This window comes from Ovis aries, chromosome 16 (assembly GCF_016772045.2).
Source record: "Ovis aries strain OAR_USU_Benz2616 breed Rambouillet chromosome 16, ARS-UI_Ramb_v3.0, whole genome shotgun sequence".
NCBI classification, from domain to species: domain Eukaryota; kingdom Metazoa; phylum Chordata; class Mammalia; order Artiodactyla; family Bovidae; genus Ovis; species Ovis aries.
In genome coordinates this window covers 59,080,177-59,104,729 of record NC_056069.1, presented here as the reverse complement: position 1 = coordinate 59,104,729, position 24,553 = coordinate 59,080,177, and the positions used below count along the sequence as shown (strand labels likewise).

The 24,553-nt window shown below is 45.9% G+C and overlaps 1 protein-coding gene and 1 long non-coding RNA gene across 4 annotated transcripts in view; both read left to right on the top strand.

The window, feature by feature from the left end:
- TRIO (trio Rho guanine nucleotide exchange factor) overlaps positions 1-24,553 on the top strand; it is a 355,580-nt gene that overhangs the window by 54,744 nt on the left and 276,283 nt on the right. The window lies entirely within an intron of this gene.
- Positions 1-24,553, top strand: part of LOC132657922 (uncharacterized) — a 47,099-nt gene extending 22,546 nt beyond the window's left edge. Inside the window, exon 2 of the long non-coding RNA XR_009596722.1 lies at positions 1-24,553. This exon is cut by the window's left edge and continues 14,964 nt beyond it. This is a non-coding gene — a long non-coding RNA (uncharacterized LOC132657922).

Below are 24,553 nucleotides of genomic sequence, written 5' to 3'. Positions count from 1 at the left end.
AGCCCTTTCGTTTAAGGTGTTAATGCTCTCGTCTCACATAACTACATTTTCCTGAGACCTTCCAGAAGCAGCAGCACAACCTTAATGTGGAACTTGGGGCACCGTGAGAAGTTGGCAGGTTAGTCACATTGCGTGAGTTATCCTACCCCTGAGGTTGAACCATAAGTAGGAGGGCCTTTGCGTTGGGCTCTGACTAGGTTGTACAAATCTGGGATCAGGCGCTTCGAACCTCTAAATCCTTGATCCTGTCCAGTCAAGCCCGCAGTTGACTATTGTCAAAGCAAAGCAAAAGACCACCTTTGCGTATACCTGTAAGTAACCTCAGACCCCTCAGGAATCAGACTGGTGGTCTCGGAGTAAATGGGTGCCTTGGGACCTCCTTACGCAAACGGGCGTTAGTTTTAAAGCTTATTCTTCCAGTCAGACTCAATTCTCTGAATAGTAGCAAAAGAGTTCATTTTCAGCATATGTATACATATGTACATTTATATATACATACATATATATATATATATATATATATATACATTTCAGTACAGATACACACACACTTCTTTCAGTTTATTAAAGACTATAGAAAAGTCTTTTTCTGTAAAGTATTTCCCCAGACCTGAAACTCAGGGTGTTAAATTTTCATATTTCTAGGTTCCATTAAAGACAGTTGTGAAGTATTTATATTAATAAAATTTGCCTTGATTTAAAAAATATTCAGTACTCTTAGATTCTGGATTAAGGCAGAATTGCTAAATACTCTTTTCAGTGGTGTCTTTTGGATAGACACAAAGCCGTTTTATCTGCTTTCAAGAAAATATTATTCTTTGTTGAATGATTTAAGCCTATTAGTTCTTGGAAAATTACAACGGTATGCTGCCTTCAGACAAGAAAACGAGTTCCAGCTTCTTTTCCTAAGAAGAGGTTGTTGTTAAGGATTATTTCTACAGCCCTGAGGTCATTCTAGTGACTGACTCAGGGAGCAGGTATCTGGGCAGCCTGTTGGGCTGTGGCACTGTGTGTTCTTGTTACCCGCTCTTTTCTCTGTCCCTGCCCCTCTCCTTCCTCTGCTAGCCCCGAAGAGGAGACTGAGGGCCGGATGTCACATCACTTACACATCACTTTCGGGCTTTGCTGGTCTTCAGCAGAGCCGGCGTCTGGAAGTGTGCTTTTCCTTTGGCCTGACCCTTCCCCTGGCTGGATCTGCTTTCTTCAGCTAGATGCAGTGCTGTACCCTTGCCCAGAAAGGGAGTTGGGGGGAAGGCATGGGGTGGAGCCCGTTGGAATGGGTCAGGACAGACTTGAGGGAGAGAATGTAGCCCTCACTGGGGAGCCTGAGTCAGCGGCTGTGATTAGGAGGGCCCCCCTCCCCGCCCCCGCCTTGAGATAGAGGGCTTCCCTGGAGCTCAGCTGGTAAAAAATCCGCCTGCAGTGTGAGACCTCTGTTCGAGCCCAGTGTCAGGGAAATCCCCTGGGGAAGGGATGGGCTACCCACTCCAGTCTTCCTGGGCTTCCCTGGTGGCTTAGACAGTAAAGGATGTACCTGCAATGCGGGAGATGTGGGTTCTGTCCCTGGGTGGGGGAGATCCCCTGGGGAAGGGAACAGCTATCCACTCCAGTTTTCTTTCTTACCTGGAGAATTCCATGGACTAAGGAGCCTGGCAGGCTACAGTCCATGGGGTTGCAAAGAGTCGGACACGACTGAGCGACTTTCACTGCACTTCCATGAGATAGCTTCATCTAGGGATCAGGGCACAGACCTCCACTAACCAGAGCAGGGTCATGATGGCAGTGCCCCAGCCCTGAGCCCCGGTTCCGACCTTGGCTTCTGTCCTTCCATAGTGGGGGAGGACCAGACACTGTGTCCGAGGGGCTTTGCCTACTGGCACCCAGACAGCTGGCCCTGCCCTCACCCCTCCCTTCCTTGCCATCAGTTGGTGCCTTCATTCTGATTGTGAAGGACGCTCCTGCCCTTCTCAGGGTCCCAACGCCCTCCCCGCTCCTTCCCCATCCTTAGGTGGTCACAGCTCAAATGTCCCCTGCTGCAAGAAGGTTTCTTTGACCCCTCAGATTTGGAGACTCTCTTACAGGATCCTGTCCTTAATCTCTAAGTGTGCTTGTCAAATCGAATACTTACTGTGCTAATGGTAGGTTTTATTTCAGTCTCCCTAGCCTCTGAGTATTCTTCCGGAGGCAGGGAGTAAACATCTGTATTTCATATCTGGATTTCCAGGGCACATCCAGTATTATTGTGATTGTCCAGTAAATACCGACTGACTTAAGTGGCTTAGGTTTAGCATTTTCCTCTTTGGCCCCAGGTCAGCTACAGAATTGGTGCCTGGATCTGCAGGCAGAGATTGAAAGACCTACCAGCTGTAGAGTTGTTGCGGGAGGCACATCTAATTCCAGTAAGAGGAAAGATACTGGGCTTTGGGGTTCACAGTGCATAATAAGGCCATTCATCCCATAAGAGTGCCTCCTTTCAGTGTCTGCTTTGGTGTGGTGAACTGATGTGAGATAATATTTTCAGTTCCAGCGTATGAACAAATTGCCCATTTATAAGTCAGTTTTTCCTCTCTTTTATTAAATGACTGAGATTTGCTTTTTCAAAGTTAGCTAAAAATTCTCTTTCCACATTAAATGGTGTTTTGAAAAAATCATTATTCTTTCAAAGATAATTATAAACTTATTTCTGCTCTGCATTTGTGTTTTGGAGTAACTTAAGATTTTTGCTTCTGTTTACTATGCAACCAAAGTATAATGTGTTAAAACTGTACCTAAGCCATAACAGTACTTACAAATTATGCTTTTAAATTGGACTTCTAACACTGAATTGACTACAGGTGAGTGCACTGCGTCTTTATTGTAACACTTTGCTCAGGTCACATCCTGTTTAAGCTGTTTGGTTGTATTACTTGTTAACCTTGAGGATTAGGTGTAATTGCTCTGACAACAGAACCTTTTCCTGGAGGGTAGAGGAGATATGGTCTGAGAGGATCCTTTTCTTGGATAAAGGCAGAGGCTCTTTTTATTGCTTTGATTAGTCAGATTTACTTTGAAAATACTAATAAATTAGTTCTGCTCACTTACTAACTCTGAATAAATTGTTCATTTTTCTTAAAGTATTGATTGGAAGACCTATATTAAAGCAGAAACGCAGAACATTGAAAATCTGAGTCCAGAAGTGTAAGTGGGCCTGAGTACTGATCATGGTTACTTCTTTTTGACAGTTTCAGGAAAAACAATGAAAATGAAAGTCACATGTAAGGCCAGCGCAACTGACATTTCTAGGCTATTCTTAGGCCCTATAGGCAAGTTGAAGTAATTTTCAATATCAATGTTTACTGTGTGAATACTAGTATGTCGGTTCCAGTCATTTATAATTTTATTTATAATTTTTAAAAACCACCCAGTCAACCCACAGAGTCATGAGAAACCGGAATTCGTTGTTTTGAGTGGACTGTTATGTGGTAGACCCCTGATATTCTAGGTCTGTTCTTTTTAAAAATGGCGGAACCAGGTTTCTTCATTCCACTCTCCCTTCTGTGGCAGCGAATGGCTGACTGGCGCCCCCAGTTCTGCCCTGTTGTGAGAGGATGACCGTGCACTGGGTCGAGAATCTCCAGACAGCGTGCCACAGGCGTATCGTGGGCAGCTGGTTCTCTCTTTTTTTGTTTCTTAAATTACGAAAGTGTGATAACATATATAGGAGATTTGGAAAAATCCATGTCAAAAGATACTTGAAAATATTCCTACGTGGGCATTTTCAAAAGAGAGCTTCCGGCTGCCTTTGGGCACTGGCGGCATTTCCGGAGTGCATGGTGGAGTAAGTAAGTCTGCAGCACCCCAGGGTGAGTCCTTTGAAGGTAACCGTGGTGGAGGATTCACTGTGGCGTCTCTATTAAAAAAGTAGATACTAATAAAAGGAAAAATAAACAGCTTCATTCCTTGTTTCCAGAAACACTCCCCCCACCCGGGCCAAGGACTGCCTTGCAGACATCCTCTTAGTCATCTTATTCTGACAGACCTCTTCAGAATCACGTGGGGCGGTGGGTGTGTGTGACATTTCACAGAACAAGTTTCCTGGTCAGCTCTTTCTGGTTCTGTGGTTATAATGGAATAATATGGATGGATTCCATTGGAATAATACAATGAAGACAGAGGTATCGTATTCAAATTCCCTTTCTATAGTCTTGGTATAAAAGGTTAATGTAGATATTTGTAATAATTCTGTTATCCGTCCAGGGTGCTTCTCAGTGTCCTCAAGCACGTGAGTGACCTGTAGAAGGACCCCGAGCCACCTGCTCTGGGGGCGTCTGTGGGGCGCTGTCCCCGGGTGTGAGGGACTCTGTAGCGGGTGGTTAGACGGCGCTGGGCGCAGGCTGGTTCTCGTCGGAGAAGCACGAGAAGGGGTGGGCAAAACCCGGGGAGGAAAGTGAGCTCGGGTTGATGGCCCCGTCGAATGCGTCGTTTTTTCTCGTTTTGTTTCTGTCTTGTGATGTGGCATCTTAGAGGGCACGTGCCACTGATGTCGCTGCGCTCTCTGCGGGGCCTCGAGGATGTCTTCAATGATTCTAGATCTCGACGAGAGGACAAAAAACTGTCAGTGAAGGTGTTGTGTTTTTCTAGAGTTTGATAAAGGTGCTAGAGCGTGCCACTAGCTGTAGATGTCTAAAAGCCGCCTATGCGTTTTATTTCTTAGGACGTGCTTGTTTGGAATGGTGTGTCTTGTTCGAAGCCAAAGAAGTGTCATTGGCGATTGTGCTACCGCATGGCTTCGCCTTGACCTCACGCGGTAAAGGCCGCCTTGGAGGCGGTCTGTTTACTGCACCCGGAGTCTGGGAGCGAGCGCAGGCTGCCCACCCTGTGGGGTATGCTCAGAGGAGGTTGTCCTTGTCTCAGGAGAGTCGGCAGCTTATCGGAAGCAGGGTCCTGGCCCCTTGGGGCGCGGAGAGGTGGACCGTCGTTGTGTGGTCAGCGCGGGGCAGCATGGTGTACGTCTAAGTGCCCTCCAGTTCAGTGAAAAATATCTAATTGAATGGAGATCTGGAGAAACAAACGATAAAAATGTCATTCCAAACAAGATTTGGGGAAGGGACGGTCTGAACCCAGACTTGTCGTGAGCGGGTCTCCTCCCATCAAAATGTCACTCCGCTTTTCAGACACAAGTGAAATGACAGCGACAGTGTAGGGTGGGCAGCGACCCTGTGGGTGCTGGTTGGGAAGGAGAGGCTCTGACCCGGGCAGGTCATTCGCCTCCGCCTTGCCTCAGTTTCCCCACTGTCGAGTGGGGACGGTAAGAGCACAGAGAGGCAGGTTATGATGACCAAGTCACTTCATCTTGTCCGGTGCCTCCAGCACGCCCTGGCACCGTGTCTGCGTTTTATTAATGATCATTGTCAGGCTCGCTGGAGGCCTGGGGGCCCGGAGTCACTCCTCTTCTTCAGGTGCAGGCCCACCTTTTCTGCCTGCTCCCTGTGCCCCGCGCCCCCCAGCCCTACCCCTAGCCGCAGTAGAGACCAACTTCAGGATTCGTGGTGCCAAAGAAGGGCCTCCGGATTCAGGAGGACACAAGGTTTTGTTGTCCTGATTTTTCAGCGATTGCCAGAAGAAGCCAAAGAACCGGGTTGTGTAAGCCACAGCTGCCGGAAGTGTCTGCTTCGGGGCCTGAGCTCCGAGGACACGGGGCGGGTGGAGCGATCCCTGGGCTGCTCGTGTAGGCCGGAAGTTCTCTGGAAAGTAGAGCTTGTTATCCAGAGAAGCAGCAAGTCAGAACTCATCAGCACCATGAAGCGGCTCCCGTTTTGGCTCAGAAATACTCCCAGCTCTGAACAGGAGTGGGTTCCTGAAGTTGGCTTAACGATCAAATATATTGTTCATTATGTTTGGTTCAAAATGAAGGCCTGCCTTGTTTCTAAAGTTTATTGGCCACGGATGGAAGGTTAAAAGCTTCTGTCGAGAACTGGACATCTTTCTGTTGTAATTAAACTTAATTTGCGAAGAACTGCATACCACACTCCACAATACTCATTAATTTTTGTTATCTGGCCACTGTGTTGTTAAAGGCACCACTTATAACAGTTACTAGCCCATTCTAGAACATGCCCCCCCCCCCCCCCCCCTCCCCCGCCAAGATGCTTGTTAGAAAAAGAAGCTTCTTTAAAACAATTGAACGTGTTGCTGGGCTCCTCCAGATGTTTTGCTCTGGTTTTGGGCACTTGGTATTCTCTGCACTGAACTTGAGGCCGGACTGTCCAGTTGTTGCTCCTCTTGAGAAGTTTACCTCGTCCCTGTCTCTAACCAGGAGGCTCTCCGAGGGCTCAGCAGCCCCCTTTCCTCACGGCCTCCTAAACCTCCAGGACGTCTCTGGCCGCGCGTCCATCGTGGCGTATGTACAGCCTGACACTTGGCTGCCTGCTCCTGAAATTTGTCACTGTTTTGACGATACCTTTGTGTAGCTAGTGCAGGGCTAAAGTACACATTCACTGTCTGAGTGAGACGAAGCCTACAGTTGGGCATGTAGCATTTTGAAACCGCTTTATTATATGTTATTCCTAAGTACTGCAAAAAATAAAAAATTAAACTCGCTGAAATCCAAGTACTTATCTGGTGTTTTGGTTTAGATTTTTCTGTTTGTGTGCCTTTAACTATGTAGAAGCATATGTAATCACATTTTTAAAGGAGTTTATTACTGGTTTTATTACTAGTAATACTAATTTATTACTAGGTTTTTTTTTTTTTCCCTCTCCACCAAGGACCAAATTATGGAAACATTTCACAAAACTAAGTGTAAAACTTGTAGAGGACAGCATAAGGGAACATCTTTGTGCTTCAGGGTTCAGCAGGATTTCTTAGATGCAAAAAACATGAACAGCAGAAGAAAAAGTCAATAAATTGAATATCAAATTTAAAAAAGTTTGTTTTTTATAGTATGCTATTAAGAAAATGAAAATACAAGTCACAGATCAGGAGAAACTACTTGTAAATCATATATCCCATAAAGAATCTGATTAGATGAAGAACTTTTACAACTCAGTAGTAAGAAAATGACTAAACTAAAAATTAGCAGAAGATTTGAACAGACACTTCAGCAAGGAAGATATGGGGGGCAAATAAACACATGGGGAAATGTCCAGTGACTAATGAGTCACTAGGAAAGTGCAAATTTAAACCACAGTGAAATACTACTACCCATCTTCTACAATGAGCTGTAATGAAAAGATGGACACTACCAAGTGTTGGTGAGGATGTGGAGAAACTAGAAGCCTTGTAGATTGCTAGTGGGAATGTAAAATTATACAGTCACTTTGGAAAACAGTTTGCAGTTTCTTAAAAAGTTAAACATAACGTTTTCCATATGAACCAGCAATTCCACTTCTAGGTATCTGCCTCAAGAGAAGTAAAAACATATGTTCATGCAAAGGTTTTCATACAAATGTTCAGCATTACTCCTAATAGCCAGAAATGAAACAGTCTAAATGTCAATCACTGGTGAATGGATAGACAAGATGTGGTATGTCATATCCTTACAGTGCAATTCCCCAATGAGAAGCAAACTTCTGATGCATGCCGCACAAAAGATGAGAGAAAGCAGCCAGACTCTAAATACTACATATTGTGTGATTCCATTTGTGTGAGATTTCTAGAAAAGGCAGAAAGTGGGAGCCAGTCAGCAGTTGCCTTCGCTAGGGGTAGGACAGAGGACTGCCTGCAGAAAGGCACAAGGGAAATTTTGGGTTGTTGTAAGTATTCTAAAATTGATGGGGATGGTGTGTGTGCATGCTAAGACGCTTCAGTTGTGTCCAGCTCTTTTTGACCCCATGAACTGTAGCCCTCCAGACTCCTCTGTCCATGGGATTCTCCAGGCAAAAATACTGGAGTTTGTTGCTATTTCCTTCTCCAGGGGATCTTCAGACCCAGGGATCAAACCCATGTCTCCTGAGTATCCTGCATTGGCAGGTGGATTCTTTACCACTTTGTTACCTGGGAAGCATGGGGATGGTGGTTGCATAATTATAAATTTACTGAAACTCATTGAACAGTCTACTTAAAATGGGTAAATAGTTTAGGAAATGGTGCAGTCAGAATTTATCTGACAAACTGCAATTTGCAAAACGCTTTCCCATTTGCTGTTTCATGCAGTTCTGAGAGGTAGATGTTATATTCATTTTCTAGAAGAGGAAACTGAGGACCAGTCATGGTAAATTATTTTCAGGTCTCAGAGACTAACTTGGCAGACCCAAGTGGCCATTTAGGCGTTCTGATGACAACATCCTAAGTGCTCAAATGAGTGAATTTTAGGATATGTAAGTTTCACTTCATTGAAATACCTCATGATGTGTTTTAAAGAATATATCACGAACACCTTTCTATGTTAGGAACTGTTTTGGCCATCAGATCTTAAAAATTTTATTGGAACATTTTAGGCATTCATAAAAATAGAGTTGGTCGTGACCACCCATGTACTCATCACTTGGCTTCAGTGATCATTGCATGGTCTGTCTTAGTTCATTTCTGTTCCCTATCAGTTGGATGTCTTTGAAGCAATTCTCTGTCATTTATTCTATTTTTTCTGTAGATACGTCAGTGTGTAGGATCATCATTTGTAAATAATTGCTTACTCTTCCAGTGTTTGTACCGTAATGTGTTAAGCCAGTTGTGGATCATTGACCACTGAGGGTGAAACTTACATATTGCTTTGGTAGATGATGCTACAAGAATCTTTATGCCTGTTTGCCAGTGCAGCTAATTGAACTGTCTCTACAGACTACAGGCCCTAGAGCTAATAAACACCCTTTGGTGTTAGTCGCTCAGTTGTGTCCAGCTCTGCAACCCCATGGACTGTAACCCGCCAGGCTCCTCTGTCAATGGGATTCTCCAGGCAAGAATACTGGAGTGGGTTGCCATTCCCTCCTCCAGGGGATCTTCCCAACCCAGGGATCTCTTCCATCTCCTGCATTGGCAGGCAGGTTCTTACCACTAGCACCACCTGGGAAGCCCCTAAAATCTGAAACAGTGGAATATTTTGTCATGTGTCTCAAAGATTAAACCATTAAAATAAGCCTTTACGAGCTGAAGTGTATATAGCACTTGCCTTTGCAAACTCTGTTACACAAAGTTCCTTTTTGTTTGTAAATTTAAAATCTCTGTTTTAGAAATTAGGTCTTTTGGTCACCTATATCCTCTGGGCTAGATCTGAATATAGATAGGATTTTAAAAACATTTCTTAAATAGATTTGTGTGTAAGACACAGAATATGGAGCCTTTTTAGTGTTCTGATCAAATCAGTACTGTGAGGGAAAAAGCTTCTAAGTGGAATTAAAAGTATAAAGAGGAATATGTAGATGAATATACAGTAGTGGCTAAAATGTATTAGTAGTTAGTAGCTTGTCGCTCAGTCGTGTCCTACTCTTTGTGACCTCATGGACTGTAGCCTCCCAGGCTCCTCCCTCCATGGGATTCTCCAGGCAAGAGTACTGGAGTGGGTTGCCATTTCCTTCTCCAGGGGGTCTTCCCGACCCAGGGATCAAACCCGGGTCTCCCGCATTGCAGGCAGACGCTTTAACCTCTGAGCCACCTTATGCTTATTGAGTTCTCAGAGGGAGAGGGTTAGAAATAGATGGTCCAGGTTACTGAGGGTGGAAGATTCCTGACCCAGTGTGTCCTACGGCCCCTGTCCCGCCCCCCTTTTGGGTGGGCTGGTGGCCCCTTGGGAGAGTTACACCCCACCCGGTGTAGAGGGCCGGCTTCTCCTGAGACTGCTGGCTAGCTCCTCTAGGCCAGGGTGGAATTTCCCAGTTTTCTGATTTGGCTAAATTTGAGGAAGGTCAGAGTTGTACTGGCTTCATCCTTACCCAGGCTTCCCTGGTGGCTCAGACCTTAAGGGATCTGCCTGCAATGCAGAAGACCTGGGTTCAGATCCCTGGGTTGGGAAGATCCCCTGGAGAAGGGAATGGTAACCCACCCCAGTACTCTTGCCTGGAAAATCCCATGGACAGAGGAGGCTGATGGGCTACATTCTGTGGGGTCAGACACAACTGAGTGACTAACATATCCTTAGACAGCTTTTTGCTTGAATAAAGCACCCTGTCTGTGCATTATTTGTTGAATACTAGGTGGGTGGTGTGCCTGTGTCTAGAGGAGACTGGTACACGATTCTTGGAAGCAAAATAGAATCACCATGAAACATACAGAGGTACTTTGGATACCTTTTCCTCTACTGTCAGAGGAGAGGAAATTAATAATGCAGCATTATTTCTGTAGGAAGACACTTGATATTATCAGTATAGTCCTTAATCCATGACTAGGAGAAAAAGGAGGGCAGAACCCTTTTTCCTCTGCTTGACTCCAGCCTTTATACCTTTAACAGATTCTCGCTGTCATAATCTAGTGTTTGAATGTGGAACACACAGATATCGATTACTTACAGAAGAGGAACAAACTGAGTTTTTTTGGAAAGTTGATATTAAAATAGACTTAAAAATTTAAATATTTGAAAAATAAAAACAATTTTGAACAGCTTGTTTTAAAGGAAGGTTTGCTTGCTACATGTACTCCTGTGTGCTTGTAATATTTTATATGTCAAAGGTGACATCTGTTCTTAATATTTTTTAAATAAATTCTTGACCTTGTCCCTTGGTTTGGCCTTCTCCTACCTTCACCTTGAAAGGAGTGACTATTTGGGAGAGCGTGTGCACAGTTGTGAGTCTGTAAAAACGAGTCCAGTTGCATGCACGCTCAGACACGCATTTGCACTGCTGTCATTGAATCACGTCTCAGGCAGGCAGGGTGTTTCACGAAGCCTGTTCAAGGTTTAAATGCTGGCCTGGGCCAGTTACACAAAACAGAAATGCCCACAGAAGGGCTGGAACAGGTAGGTAAGAATTGTTGGCGTGATTGAAGAGGAAAGAAAGAGCTAATTCTTAATTTTCCTGAATGACTGGGAGAACAAAACAATTGGTTCCCTTCTGACCAGGGTAAAGTCTGCTGAGCGTAGCCAGGAAGAGAGGGTTTGAAATTCCACCGCTTTATATTTTGAATTTACATGTTGTGTTTGAATTTTATTTGGTCCAGGAATTTTGAGAAAGTGAGTCTTCTGTCTTTTATTTGTGCAGGATACATACTGGTTCACCTGTTTTCTAGCAATCAAAGAAACCCAAAGGGACATGTTAGGATGATGAAAGCAGTGTACAGTTAGTGAGTGATGGAGCCAAGATGAGTGGATCTACTGATAGAAAATTTATTGCCTCTAACAAAGGTTTGCTTCCCAGGTGGCTCAGATAGTAAAGAATCTACCTACAATGCGGGAGACCTGGGTTCAATCCCTGGGTTGGGAAGATCCCCTGGAGGGGAGGACATGGCAACCTACTCCATTATTCTTGCTTGGAGAATCCCCATGGGCAGAGGAGCTTGGTGGTCTACAGTCCAGAGGGGTTTTCAGAGTAGGACATGACTAAGCAACTAAGCACAAGAAAGGTTTGAGACCTTGAGGAACAATGAGTGTATATGCTAGAGGGATTTAGAACAGGTCAGAGCCTCTTCCCCCTCCTAGATGTTGGTTTCGTGCAGATAACCTTACAACCACTGATAAGGATGAGAGGAAAACTAGCCTGCTTTGTACTTAAAAATATCAGTAATTCAAGTTGGGGCAGAAAGATGCCTGTGAGTGCAATGAAGAGGAAGGGGAAAATACATTTTCCCCCCCTTTAATTCTTCCTCCCTCTCCACCTCCTCCTCCTCCCTCCCACCCCAACTCCTTGAAAATATATATTAACCTGTAATTGACTAGCTGCTGGCAGAGGAGAGCATGTAGCTTAGCAGGCCAGGGCACTGGGCTCTTCTTACTGGTTGGGTAGTTCACTTAAGCCATGTTTGTTTCCAAACTTGTTTATGTCAGGGGTACTTTTGCTATCAGTATATGTAATTCAACGTTATCTAAGTGTTTAAGACATGAGTGGGAAAAGAAAAGGTATCTGTAAAAGCTAAAATGAATGATATGGGAAGATTTGATAAAGGCAGTACATTTAAGGTGAGCTGTCATATCGAGTGTGGGAGAGGCCATTGTAAAAAGAGGAAATTTTTGTAAATATCTCTAAGCATTTTGTCCTTAGATTTCTTCTGGAATGATTCTATATACCAGCTTCATTTAAGGATGAATACCCGGATTGGTATATTAGGGTTTATGCAAGTAGGACCCTGAAGGCATCTCATCCAGGGATTCATACTCAGAGAAAAGACCTTAGCCTGGGCCCAGAGATGACAGCGAGGGGCCGGCCTCTCAAAGTGGACTTGGCATTGTGTTGTATTGAGCAGGAGGAGGACAGAGACAGAATCTTTTAACGTGTGTCCTTGTGATGGCTTTCTGCTTTAACTGACTTGGTTAAAAATTAACCGACCAAGAAAACTAGTGATCGCACTGAGAAAGAGGTCAGATGAATAGCCGACTAGCTCAGAATGGGCTGTAAATCTGTAGCGTGCTCCCGTGAAAGTTTCCTTTTTGTTTCCATCACACACGTTTAGAAAACTAGAGACGGACAGGCCGTGAAGGCTGGCTGTGACTTACTGGTGTTGGGGTCCTCTGGCTGACTTGGTAGACCAGCAAGCCTTGGTGTGCACGATCAGAACCTCCATGTCTCAAGGAAGGTGATGCTGTGGATCACTTAGGCAGGGCCCCAGGAGGATTCATCTCTCATGCTTCGTTCCACAGTCAGGGAAACTGAGGCTGTTGGTCCCAGTCTTCCAGGTGTTGGGCCACACTGACACTGCCGGCCAGCTCAACAGGCCCCTCCATAGCTTTGGACTCCTGAAAGCCCATGGGCTGGTCTCAGGGTGATTGGGAAATAGAGGTTGACCTGACCGACACCCCCCCCCCCCCCCCCCCACACACACACAGCTTTTTGAAAAAGTTACAAAAAATCTATTATTTAAAGTCTGTATCTGCCCTGGCTCACTAGAAAGGGTGAAAGAACACAGCAGAGGGATGGAAACCTATTATAATACAAATCAGAAATCAATTCTATTGTCACCTTATTTCGAGTAATGATCTTTTAATGGATGGATTAAAATGAGTGTTATATTTCAGTTGGATGATATAGGGCCTCATTGATTTGTCTGTGACATGAGTCGATGCATGTGTATAGACGAGGGAATGTTCTGTCTGCTTCTGACCTTAGGCAATGAAACACGTCCTGTCTCAGATCATTTTGCCTCTCATTGATTTCAGATCAGCAGCATAATGTTTTGTTTTTGTTTTTCTTTTACATTAAAGTAGCTGGAGAAGGAAATGGCAACCCACTCCAGTGTTCTTGCCTGGAGAATCCCAGGGACGGGGGAGCCTGGTGGGCTGCTGTCTCTGGGGTCGCACAGAGTCAGACATGACTGAAGTGACTTAGCAGCAGCAGCAGCATACTGCATTACTCCTGTTAATAAGTTCAGTAGTAAGAACAGAGAAATGAATTTACGTTAAGTAAAACAGCCTAGAAATGTATTGCACTTTATTATGTTTTTATGTTTTACTAGTGAATGTGCTAGTGTTAAAAATTTTGTTTTCTTTTCCCTTTTGACCTTCTTTGTTTCGACCTGGATTCTTTACATGTGACCTGGAGAATGCTTTTCACCTGCTCTGAACTTTGATTTTTCATCCATAAAATGAAGACTTAACTAAATGACCCCTAAGGTCTCTCTGACTCTGACCCAGTGACCTCAGGAAGTGTGTGATCTCATCTGTGTGCACAAATCTTTATTTGCAGTCACATCAGTGACATGAGTTAAAGTCTACTCCCCAGAAGTATGCGGAAATTGGGAAACCACATTATTGGTCTTATTCTTCCGAAATAGACGACTGGGTTTGAGCAAGACACTAGTGGGAAGAACCGGTCATTAATTTATGCTGGTTTGGTCATTTTTTGTTTATTTACACTTTAGTGATTAAGAACTTGTGTTCTGGAGTCCACTTTGAATCAGTGCCTCACTTTGTAATCAGAGGTCTCGGACCTCTGGTTTACTTTCTCTATGAACTGGGAGTGACAAATGGTAACGACTACCTCCCAGCGTCATCTTGATGCTTCGGTGAGATAATCCATGCAGAACCAGGCACATAGTGCAAGCTTAGTCGGCTATTCAGATTGTGACCATGAGTTTTCATTGTCGCAGTAAACCTGTAGAAACGTGTTTCCTTCCCTACGTTTGTCAGGGTTCTCTGAATCTGCCCTATCATCTGATTGGACAGTGGAGACACTGCAGACACTTCTAGAATTTATAAACAGGCCTGGTGCGCATGAATTAGCTTTCGTCCAGTGTTGACCTTAGGGTCCTACTTGTCCAGTCATTGGTGTTAAGCCTTGCATCCCCATTTAATTATATGATTATTTGAAAAGATGCTTCAGACAACAAGGTGGTTTTTATCTTCTTTCTTGTATTTGCGTCACCTTTTCTGGATGACTGGAGTTCGTGTCGGACACCCTGCCTGTTCAGAGAACTGAATGGTCATTGGAATATTGATGGCTTTTTATAAATAATCTCTGGTCCCGAACTCTTGTCCTGTTACTGACGCCGAGGTATCTTGAGGATGGAGGAGCTTTTCTTTTAATACATCCTGTAGACTTCTGTATGGCAGTTCCCAGCCATGCCTCTTGGGTTTTAAACACCCATTGTATCATTTGACTTGCCATGCACCGGCTGTGCGGTTCCTTTTAGTGTGTGCTGAAACGGGAGCAGGTGTGTAAATTGGCTTGTTTATCTTTTAACATGGTTCTGTCATTGGAGGATACTACCTGAGTGTGTTCTGAACTGGGTCAGCGCTTTTTCCTCTTTTCTGTGTTTTTCATTTGTTTTATGAGGTCAAATCCTTATGATAACCTTGTGTGTTGAGGGGTGGCAGCTGAGGCTCCAAGGCTGGGCAGGGGGAGCAAGCATTGGAGTCAGGCAGCCTGGCCCCAGAGCCGGCTTCTCCTGCTCAGCCACCCCTCTTAAGACCCTCCGATGCCACCAGAAACCCCCTGGGACGCAGAGGCCGCGGGGCCCTCGGGCCCAGGGAGCGGGCGCAGAGGCCTGGACGTGTCTGCTGAGGAGCAGGTGTGAGTGTGAGGTGGCGGGGAGACGCCTGCGGTCCTCCAGTGCCTCTGTTCTGCTGTATGTATCCTCCGTCCTCCGTTGGGCTTCCCTGGTGGCTCAGTGGTAAAGAATCCACCTGCCAGTGCAGGAGACTTGGGTTCCACTCCTGGGTCAGGAAGATCCCCTGGAGGAGGAAATGGCAACCCACTCCAGTATTTCCTGGGAGATCTCATGGACAGAGGAGACAGGTGGGCTGCAGTCCATGGGGTCGCAAAAGAGTTGGACATGACCTAGTGACTAAAAGGCAACATCTTCCACTCGTCCCACTTTCAAGTGGATATTTGTTATTAAAATTATCTAGAACCAATAAATAGGGAAATAGCAACCCACTCCAGTATTCTTGCCTGGAGAATCGCACAGGCAGAGGAGCCTGGCGAGCCAAGGTCCATGGGGTTGTAGAGAGTCGGACACGACTGAAGCAACTAAGTAAGCAGAGCCAATAGCAGCAGAACCCCAAATGCTAGCCCCCCTGTACAGTCTGGGTCCGCTCTGTCAGGTGTCCGACTCTGTCTGTCACGGTCCCCAGGGAGCACACAGGACAGAATCACCCAGCTGCATCTGAAGATGCACCCTTGGGGGTCCCCGTCTTACCATTGAGTGTGGCCCTTCCGGTCACCTCCCGGCCTCCCCGTCTCAGGATGAATGAGAGCATCATTAATGCCCACATGTCATCAGCATTTCTTTCTCCTCCCCCACATGCCCAGGTAGAATCGGTTTGCTGGAGGGATTGGGTCCTGGTGGTGTCCCAGGCAGCCCACGCCAGGGCAGTTTGCTCAGTCACAGACACGCTTAGTTGTTAAAATCACATCTCTCATTTACAGGAGAATTGCCTTTTCTGAAAGATGACAAGGGCACACTTGACCCAGAGAAAATAGTAAAGGAAAACCACGAGCAGCTATTTCAAACATGGGTCCCACTCCTGAAGCTGGGGAGCCCGAGGTGGCCTCGACACCAGGCAGGGTCCTGGTTCCTTCCATGGCACACACAGACGTGACAGTGTGCGGTTCCTCATTGAGAAATCTGAAAGTACCTTGTGTTTTATGTTACCAGTGCTGATAATGTTAGCCTAAGGTTTGGAGTCTGAGGTTTGGGAAAACAGTAAAGGAATAACATTTCACATGTTTGAAATCAGACATTAAAAAACACTCAATAACTTTCAGAAACAAGGCTGCTTTTCTTATTAAAGGAATGAAGATGTTTTCTTAATCAGCTGATTTTTAGTATAACTGTAATTTATGTCTCTTGGGGAGGGGAAAGTTTATCGTTTACCTTCTCCAAGCAGGTTGGATTTTAAAATGACTTTTGATGATTGAAGAAGGCCACCAGCTTCAGTAAGAAATTGAAAGGAACATAAGCATACTGTTTTAATCCAGGGCACTTGGCATTTTCCTCCTTCAGTAGATTACGTAAGTAAAGATGTAGATATGCATTAAAAAATAAAAGCAGAAGAATGGACAAACGTGTTCTGGACCCTCTGTGTGCTCAGGGTGCCAGCTCCCTGCCTCTTGCTGGGTGATCTTCAGCTTGCTCTCGCCCTCTCTGCGCCTCAGATGGTAACTGATCCACAGTGGAAGATGGATGGATGATTCAGTGAAGTTGTCTGAGTAAAGAGCTTAGGATGGGCCCTGTGACAGAGGAGTGTCTCATGATCGTTAAAGTAATTTTCATTATTTAATTATGAACCCATAATGACACACCTAGGAGGCTGGTATTAAGACCCCCAAAGCAACATTGTGACATCTTTTAATCTGAAAAGATTCTTAACCTTTCCAACAATTAGCATGCAAGAATCTAAGCTAACTGACTCTCTGAGAGTCAGCTGTATCACAAAAGTGGTATCAAAAGACAAAATAAGAGTACAGTTGACTGTTGAACAACATTTTGAACCACCCGGGTCCACTTAGACGCGGATGTTTTTCAGTAATAAATCAAGTCGTTCACCATCTACATTGGTTGAATCCATGGATGTGGAACCCGGGTCACAGAGGGCTGACTGTGGAGCTTGAGCATCTGCAGAGGATCCTGATGCCAGTCCCCTGAGGAGACAGGGATGCAGCCACCTGCACGGAAAAATAAAATCTCAGTCTTAATTTGAAGGGCTGGGGTGGGGACAGATCCCTAGGGAGGGCACTCTGGCCAGGGCGCTGCTTGGGATGGGTGCTCACAGCGGGGGCCGCCAAGTCAGTGGAGCCTTGTTCTCCAACCCCCCGCGCCCCGCTGCGCCCTGCGCCCCCCCCAATCCATCCGGGAAGAGAGAACCCTCGACCAGGGTGAAAGCAGGCAGCCCCGAGCTTGTAGTCTCTTGTGACTAGTGTGTTGACGCGGCACCGCGGCACTGTTAGATGGTAAGGTACGACGAGGATTTTAGGGGAGCCTTTAGGACCGGGTACCTTGGGTGGGTGTGCGGGCGGGGAGGAATGAAAAGTATTTGTTTCTTTCCCTATAATTATTTGTGTATTTATTTTTGTGGTGGGGGTGGTTTGCTCTGGGAGAAGCTGACCCAGCAGTTGTTTTTCTTCTCTCCTCCCCTGTCTGGAGTAGCAAAGGGCCTTCCAGAGCCCCCTTTGGCTTCTGTGAACGGGGCTTTGTTATTCAGAACGCTCAGCCAGAGGTCTTTATCCCCCAGCTCACCGCCTAAGAAAGCTCTGCTGCTTACAGCACCCCTCACGCCCTTCCAGCCCCCACGGGAGCGCAGTCCCTGCTGTTTGCTTTCTGCCCTCCCAGCCGGCGGCAGCTCCAGGCTCTAGTCTTCGGAGACTCTCTTCAGATTTGGGGGTTGACAGTGTCAGTGGGTCTCCTTGTTGCCCCTCCCTTGTGATACTGAGCTGTGTCCATGGGCTGTGCCATCCTTCCCAGGGCCAGGGGTGACCTGCAGCGGCAGCATCCAGGAGGCGCCTTCCAGGAGGAGCCCACCAGGCAAGGCACCTGAATCTCTGGGGAGAGGACTCAGGGCTCTGTGTTCATGCCAGGATCTATACGTCACAACCGGACTGATGTTGAAGAACCATTTTTGGAGGAAATAAGATAGCTTGGTGTTGGCCTCTAGAACCTGAAAAAGGCAAGGAAAACAGATTTCCCTGGAGAAATTCCTGAAAAGATCACAGTTCTGCTGATAATCTTCATTTTAGCCCATTGAGACCCATCTCAGACTTATGACCTCAAGAACCGTTAGGATAATAATTGTGTATTGTTTAAAAAATAAAACGGTATTTTCCAAGTAGTAGGTTGTTAGCAGCGACTTTTAAAAATTGAAAGTTAGAATAGTGCAGATGGAGAAGGCAATGGCACCCCACTCCAGCCAGTACTCTTGCCTGGAAAATCCCATGGACGGAGGAGCCTGGTGCGCTGCAGTCCATGGTGTCGCTAAGAGTTGAACACGACTGAGCGACTTCACTTTCACTTTTCACTTTCATGCATTGGAGAAGGAAACGGCAGCCTGCTCCAGTTTTCTTGCCTGGAGAATCCCAGGGACAGGTGAGCCTGGTGGGCTGCGGTCTATGGGGTCACATAGAGTCGGACACGACTGAAGCGACTTAGCAGGAGCAGCACAGAATAATGCAGAAAATATACGCACTCACTGCACATACCGGGCTTGCTCTGTGAGGCTGTGAAGTCAGCATGTCTTCCCCAGTGGTGCTAACCCACCTGCAGTGCAGGAGACTAAGAGACTTGAGTTGGATCCCTGGATCTGGGAGATGCCCTAGAGGAGGGCATGGCAGATCACTCCAGTGTTCTTGTCTGGAGAATCCCATAGGCAGAGGAGCCTGACGGGCTACAGTCCATGGGGTTGCAGAGTCGGTCAGACGGGACTGAGGCGACTTGGTGCGCGTGCCTGAAGTCAGTGTGTGTAACACGTGTGCTCTTACTTGATCACCTCATAAACAGTGTTTCTTGCTGTGGGTCGAGGTCAGTCAGGTTAGAAAGCCAGTAGAATAGTCGGTGTCCCCACCTTCCGCCTCATCACAGCACCCTTTCATGTTGTTTGCAGTCTAGCTTGTGCCCCAGCCAGTAAGTGAATCATCTATTTTGTGATGAACATCCAAAATCAAAAATCCTGGGGAGCTTTTACCCTACCCTTGCAGCGGGTCTCAAGCTTGGGTGTACATTCGAATCTCCCAGGGCACTGAGTAAAACACAGCCCCCTCTGCAGACTTTCTGTCTCAGAATCTAGGACTCGGTTGTTGGATCTGCATTTCAACCAAATGTCTGTGTGTTTCTCAGTCAGGGGTCTGTGGGCACCTTCAGAAATACGACCTGTGCAGGCATTTTGCCTGTTATGTATTAAACCTTATAACAACTCTGTAAAGTGACCCCTCCCCCCATTTGACAAATAAGGACCCACAGTGATTCGATTTGGTGAGTCGATGGTTGTCTCAGAGAGGCTAAGGGCCAAGCTTGGGCCAGCCCTCACTCCTGAGCAGGAATCAGGTGGCATGAGATGGGAAAGATAAACAGTGCTGATTGAGGGAGCGGCCCTCCTGTGGGGGGAGGAGGAGGGATAGGATTGTTAGATGACAGATAACAAAGAGGATGTTAGATGGCAACAAATAAAAAGAAATAGGATTGTTAAATGACAGCACTTTGTCTTGGAGGCAGGTGGTGTTACTGCTGTTTCTAGGGCGGCCTTTTAGCCCCAGGCCCTGTGTGGTCAGCGGTGGTGGAGATCAGAGAAGGGAGAGCAAAGGTGGATGGTGGGCTGGGGGGTCCATCCTCCATGGTGAGGGGTCCCCGCAGGAGACCTTCAGTCCAGCTCCACCTCCAGCTCTGGGATCTGAGACGGTGGCTTCACTTGCTGGGTCTGCTGCTTTGTCCTTAATAAAAAGGGGGGGATGGGTCACAGGACAGCATCTAGGTCTGTGAGGGCTTCCAGACCTCAGATCCTGTGTGTGTGTGTGTGTGTGTGTGTTTTTCCTCCCCTTTTGGAAAAGTAGTATTTCCTTCCTTTACCTTGAAAGAGATACTGAGTGGCTAAACAGAATGTAAGCAAGTGTGTGAGACCCCAGGGAGATGCTGTAAACAGAGTCACACGTGGGGCGCTGGGGACTCAGTTCAGACCATCTGTGGGATGCCCAGGTCTCAGCCATGCTGCTGGGGGAACAGTCTTGCTTTCCAGCGGGACATCAATTGCATTCCAGCATTTCCTTGGTCTCCCACCCATCAGGCAGAGACCCTGGACCCAGGTGGTGGAGCCTCAGGGCCAGCCGACTCTTAAACTGCTCAATCTGATCTTAATTTCTTTATGAAAAAACTCAGCAACTCTGCAGAGCTGATAGCCTGTAGATAGGAAGTTATATCCAATGGGATTTGTGAGAACAAGAGGAAGTGTTTCCAGGAAGCTGGGCTGGTGCTGGGTAGCTGTGCATTTTTTTGTGACCTTAAAAAGGAACTTTATTTTTAATTTGAAGGTTATCATGTTTTTAATTGGAAGGTTATTGTCTCTCCTTATCTCTCTGGCAGATGTAAAAATGTGTGACATTTTATACTTAAATTCCCATCTAATTTTGGTCTTAGTCTCAGTTGGATTACAGAGATACACATCTTCTTAAGATGCTATCTTATGAGCATTCAGTGCTATGTATACCCAAACCCTTGACAGGGATTGGCAACTGATTATACTTGCTATTTATTCCTTCTGCTTGACATCCTGGAGAATACCTGGATAAAGGCAGCACCCAAATTTGGCCTAAAAGTAGTATTTGGAGGTAAAAGATTTTTCTCCAAAACTAGAGGTTGCAGCTGTATTTCTCTGCTATTCTACTAAATCATATCTCAGTCATCTTTCTGTTTTGAGAATTTACATGTTTAATCTTCATATGTTTGTCTGTTTTCCATTTCTTGACTTTTTTTGTGGAAGAAGAAACTTGTATATTAGTTTTCAGAAAGTACATGAAGCTAAAACCCTACATTATGTTCTGATTAACTTTATATATATTGTTTGTTTCAAGTAGAATTTTTTAGCCTTTATCTTTTAAAGTAATCTTTTTTAATGGAGCAGACTGATTGGTTACAAATTACTCTACAACATTGGGTTACTCCTTGAGTGAGGGGTGGCGGGTAGCTCAGTTAACCTGTGGTCTTTCAGTGAAGATAGAGTAAAGTGAAGAATGTATTAACAGTTCTGCTGAGGATGACCTAGTCTGCAGTGTTAGCATCATGTGAAACATTTTGACTTTACATAGTTTTTAAAGGATGGAGAGTCACTTTGGAAGGATGGATGGCTACTTGCCTTCACGGATGAGTTATACACGGCTAGTCAGCAACACGAAACAAATAGTAAATGAGTTTTATAGAAAAACGATGGAAGGATCTTAGAGCTGAAAAAACTTCAGCTGACAAAAAAATGAATGTTGTTGAGTTGCTTTCTGGAGACTTGACCCTAAATGAAAGGGTCTGGCCTGGAAGTACATAACTATTGACCTGGAAATAGAAATTACAGGTTTTGGAAGAATAAAAACAGAATTGAAAACCAGGACGTACAACCCCTTTTTAAAAGAAAGAAAAGCATAACCTACCACAGTGTCAACCATGTGAACAGGTCAGATTTGAAACATTATGTTAAATGCATAACATGTGTGTGTTTCAAGTAAAGCCTATAAAGATGAAAGGCTGTCATCGGTCTGCTGTCATCCGTCTTTGGATTTTCAAATTCTTCAGCCTCAGCTTCCTCATTTCTAGGAAAGGAAGGGCTTGTGCTGTATCATTGCATCCCTTGTACAACTCTGAGCAGTTTGCTTAATTTTTGGAAGCCTGAAGGCAGTTCTGTGCTTCTGTGTGACATTATCCCACACATTACCTAAAGCGTTGAGTTTCCTTAAGTGTTAACTGAGTTGTTGAGAATCACTGTGGAGCTGTTGGCTGTAACACCATGGTCAGAATGGTTTGTTGTTGTTCAGTTGCTCAGTCGTGTCCGACTGTTTGCGACCCCTTGGACCGCAGCACTCCAGGCAGCCCTATCCTTCACCATCTCTCGCAGTTTGCTCAAACTCATGTCCGTTGAGTCAGTGATGTCATCCAACCATCTCATCCTCTGTCGCCCCCTTCTTCTCCTGCCCGCAATCTTTCCTAGCATCTGGGTCCTTTCCAATAAGTCAGTTCTTTGCATCAGGTGGCCAAAGTATTGGAGCTTCAGCTTTAGCACCAGTCCTTCCAGTGAACATTCAGGACCGATCTCCTTTAGGGTTGACTGGTTGGATCTCCTTGCAGTGCAAGGGACTCTCAAGAGTCTTCACCACCACAGTTCAAAAGTATCGATTCTTTGGCGCTCAGCTTTCTTTATGGTCCAACTCTCACATCTGTACATGACTACTGGAAAAACCATAGCTTGAGGAGAGGGACCTTTGTTGGCAGGTGAAGGTAGGTGGTCAGGGAGGGTAGGGCACTGGTTACTGCTGGGCTAGCCCTGGGGACGGACAGAGGGATCCAGATTGGCCCTGGGCAGAGACCCTCAGACTGGACTGACTCCTCCCAGTGGGTGGGACTTCATGACACTTAGAAAGTTCTAGTCTCTCTGGTTGTTTGGTGAGTGGAGGGTGAGGATGTTCGCTGACAGCTGTCAGCAGTTGAAGAGAAGATAACCTCCAGCCCTTTCTCCTATAAAATTCCAGACTTGCCAGCTACTAGTTCAGGTGTGTTTTAAGAAGACCCTGTGAAGGTTGAAAGCTCGGCTCTGCCGGCTTCTTGCTGCTTTCTGGTCCTGAGCAGTCTCACTGGGGTGGCTGGTGAGGTCGCCCCAAGTTAGTAAAGCAGGAATCACAGCATTATTTTTGAGATCAAGCATATCCAGATGAAAGGGTCTGTAGAAAGAGTTTCCTCCTGCAAAATATTGTTTTATTCCAAATTATATTTTTATAGGAGGCTATATCTGTAAACCACAGGATTTCTAATAGTCATGAGCATTAAGTCTGACATTGGCCCTGAAGCTGGTGAATCGGGATGTCTTCCATGAGAAAACTAACCAACTGAGTCCGTGCCTTTGCCCTGCTGTATTCTGGGCACCACGGGAGTGTTCCCAGAGACCCTCCTTCCCCAGAGGGAATGGCTGGTTCTCTTGCCAGCCTCCTCCTGCATCCCTGGGGCTTAGGGGCAGGAGTCAGGAAGGGGAGTGTGGTGCCCAGGTGAGTGTCCTCAGGATGGGTAAGGCCAAGAGTTGAGACCCTTTGGGGAAAATAGACAGAAATAGGAGTCCCTGCATCACTTTAAGCTCTCAGTGTTCAGGCCAGGTTTTTGCTCACACCCCTCCATCCTGGCGTCCTTGAGGAATTCCAGGCATCCTGGTCATTCTCCCTTTAAAGCCTCCAGGGAGGGGAACTGACTCTAAGACCGCCACTGGGAAAATTAAAAGGAGGAAGTTTTCTATAAATCATGGCCCGGGGAGAAAGTCTGGAAACAACACCCTCTTAACCTTGGTGCTGTGTGAAGTGGAATCCTTGTCTGGATCACTGGTTCCCGCAGACCCTGTTGCTGGCTACCCGATCCACCCCCCACCCCCGCCCGCCCACTTGTGGATTTTGATTGCCAATTTATTTTACTAAGTGGCATACTTGGATTTTTCTGTTTTATGCAGTTGGTCAGGGAGGACGTTCTTGTGTCCGTCTGTGTCAGGACTGTGCCCCTCTGCGCTCTTTAGGCAGTGGAAGACGTGTGTGTGTGTGTGTGTGTGATGCCAGGAGGAAGACGTGTGTGTGTGTATGTATGTATGTATGTGTGTGGGGCTGGGGAGGAAGATGTGTGTCTCTGTGTGTGTGTGTGTGTGTGGCTGGGGAGGAAGACGTGTGTGTGTGTGTGATGCCAAGAGGAAGACGTGTGTGTGTGTGTGTCTGTGTGTGTGGGTGTGATTCCAAGAGGAAGACGTGTGTGTCTGTGTCTGTGTGGTGTGTGTGGTGTGTGTGTGTGTGAGAGATGCCCCTATGTGTGTGTGGTGTGTGATGCATGTGTGTGTATATCTGTGTGTGTGTCTGTGTGTGTTTATGTGTGTGTGTGTGATGCCCAGAGCCCTGCATGATTTTCACCTTGTTTGGAATGTGATGAAATTGCATTAGAAGGGTTAAGTCATATGATATGATTCTAACGCCTAATTTGTTTAGTGTAGATATGAAATTTAGGGGAACAATTTTAACTTTATTCTTAAGTCTCCATTGAGAAGTTACGGCATAAGAATAAAGTTAGTTCTTCAGTCTGATGGAAAAATCTCCTGGGAGTAAAATTGGAATCCAGTGTTGCTAATATATTTGTTGTATTTGAAACTCACAACGACTGCAGCTCATATTAATAGTTCACAAAGTATTTCATGATCAAGGCTTCTAATATTGCTATCTGAGCTCCCCTGGAATTCAGAGGGAGGGTGGGGGCCAGTGTGAGGGAAGGTTAGTGAGCGCTGCCCCCCCCCAACCCCGGCTTTCTGATGCCCATTGCTGAATGGAGGAAACCCCACCCCCACCTCCGCCCCCAAAAA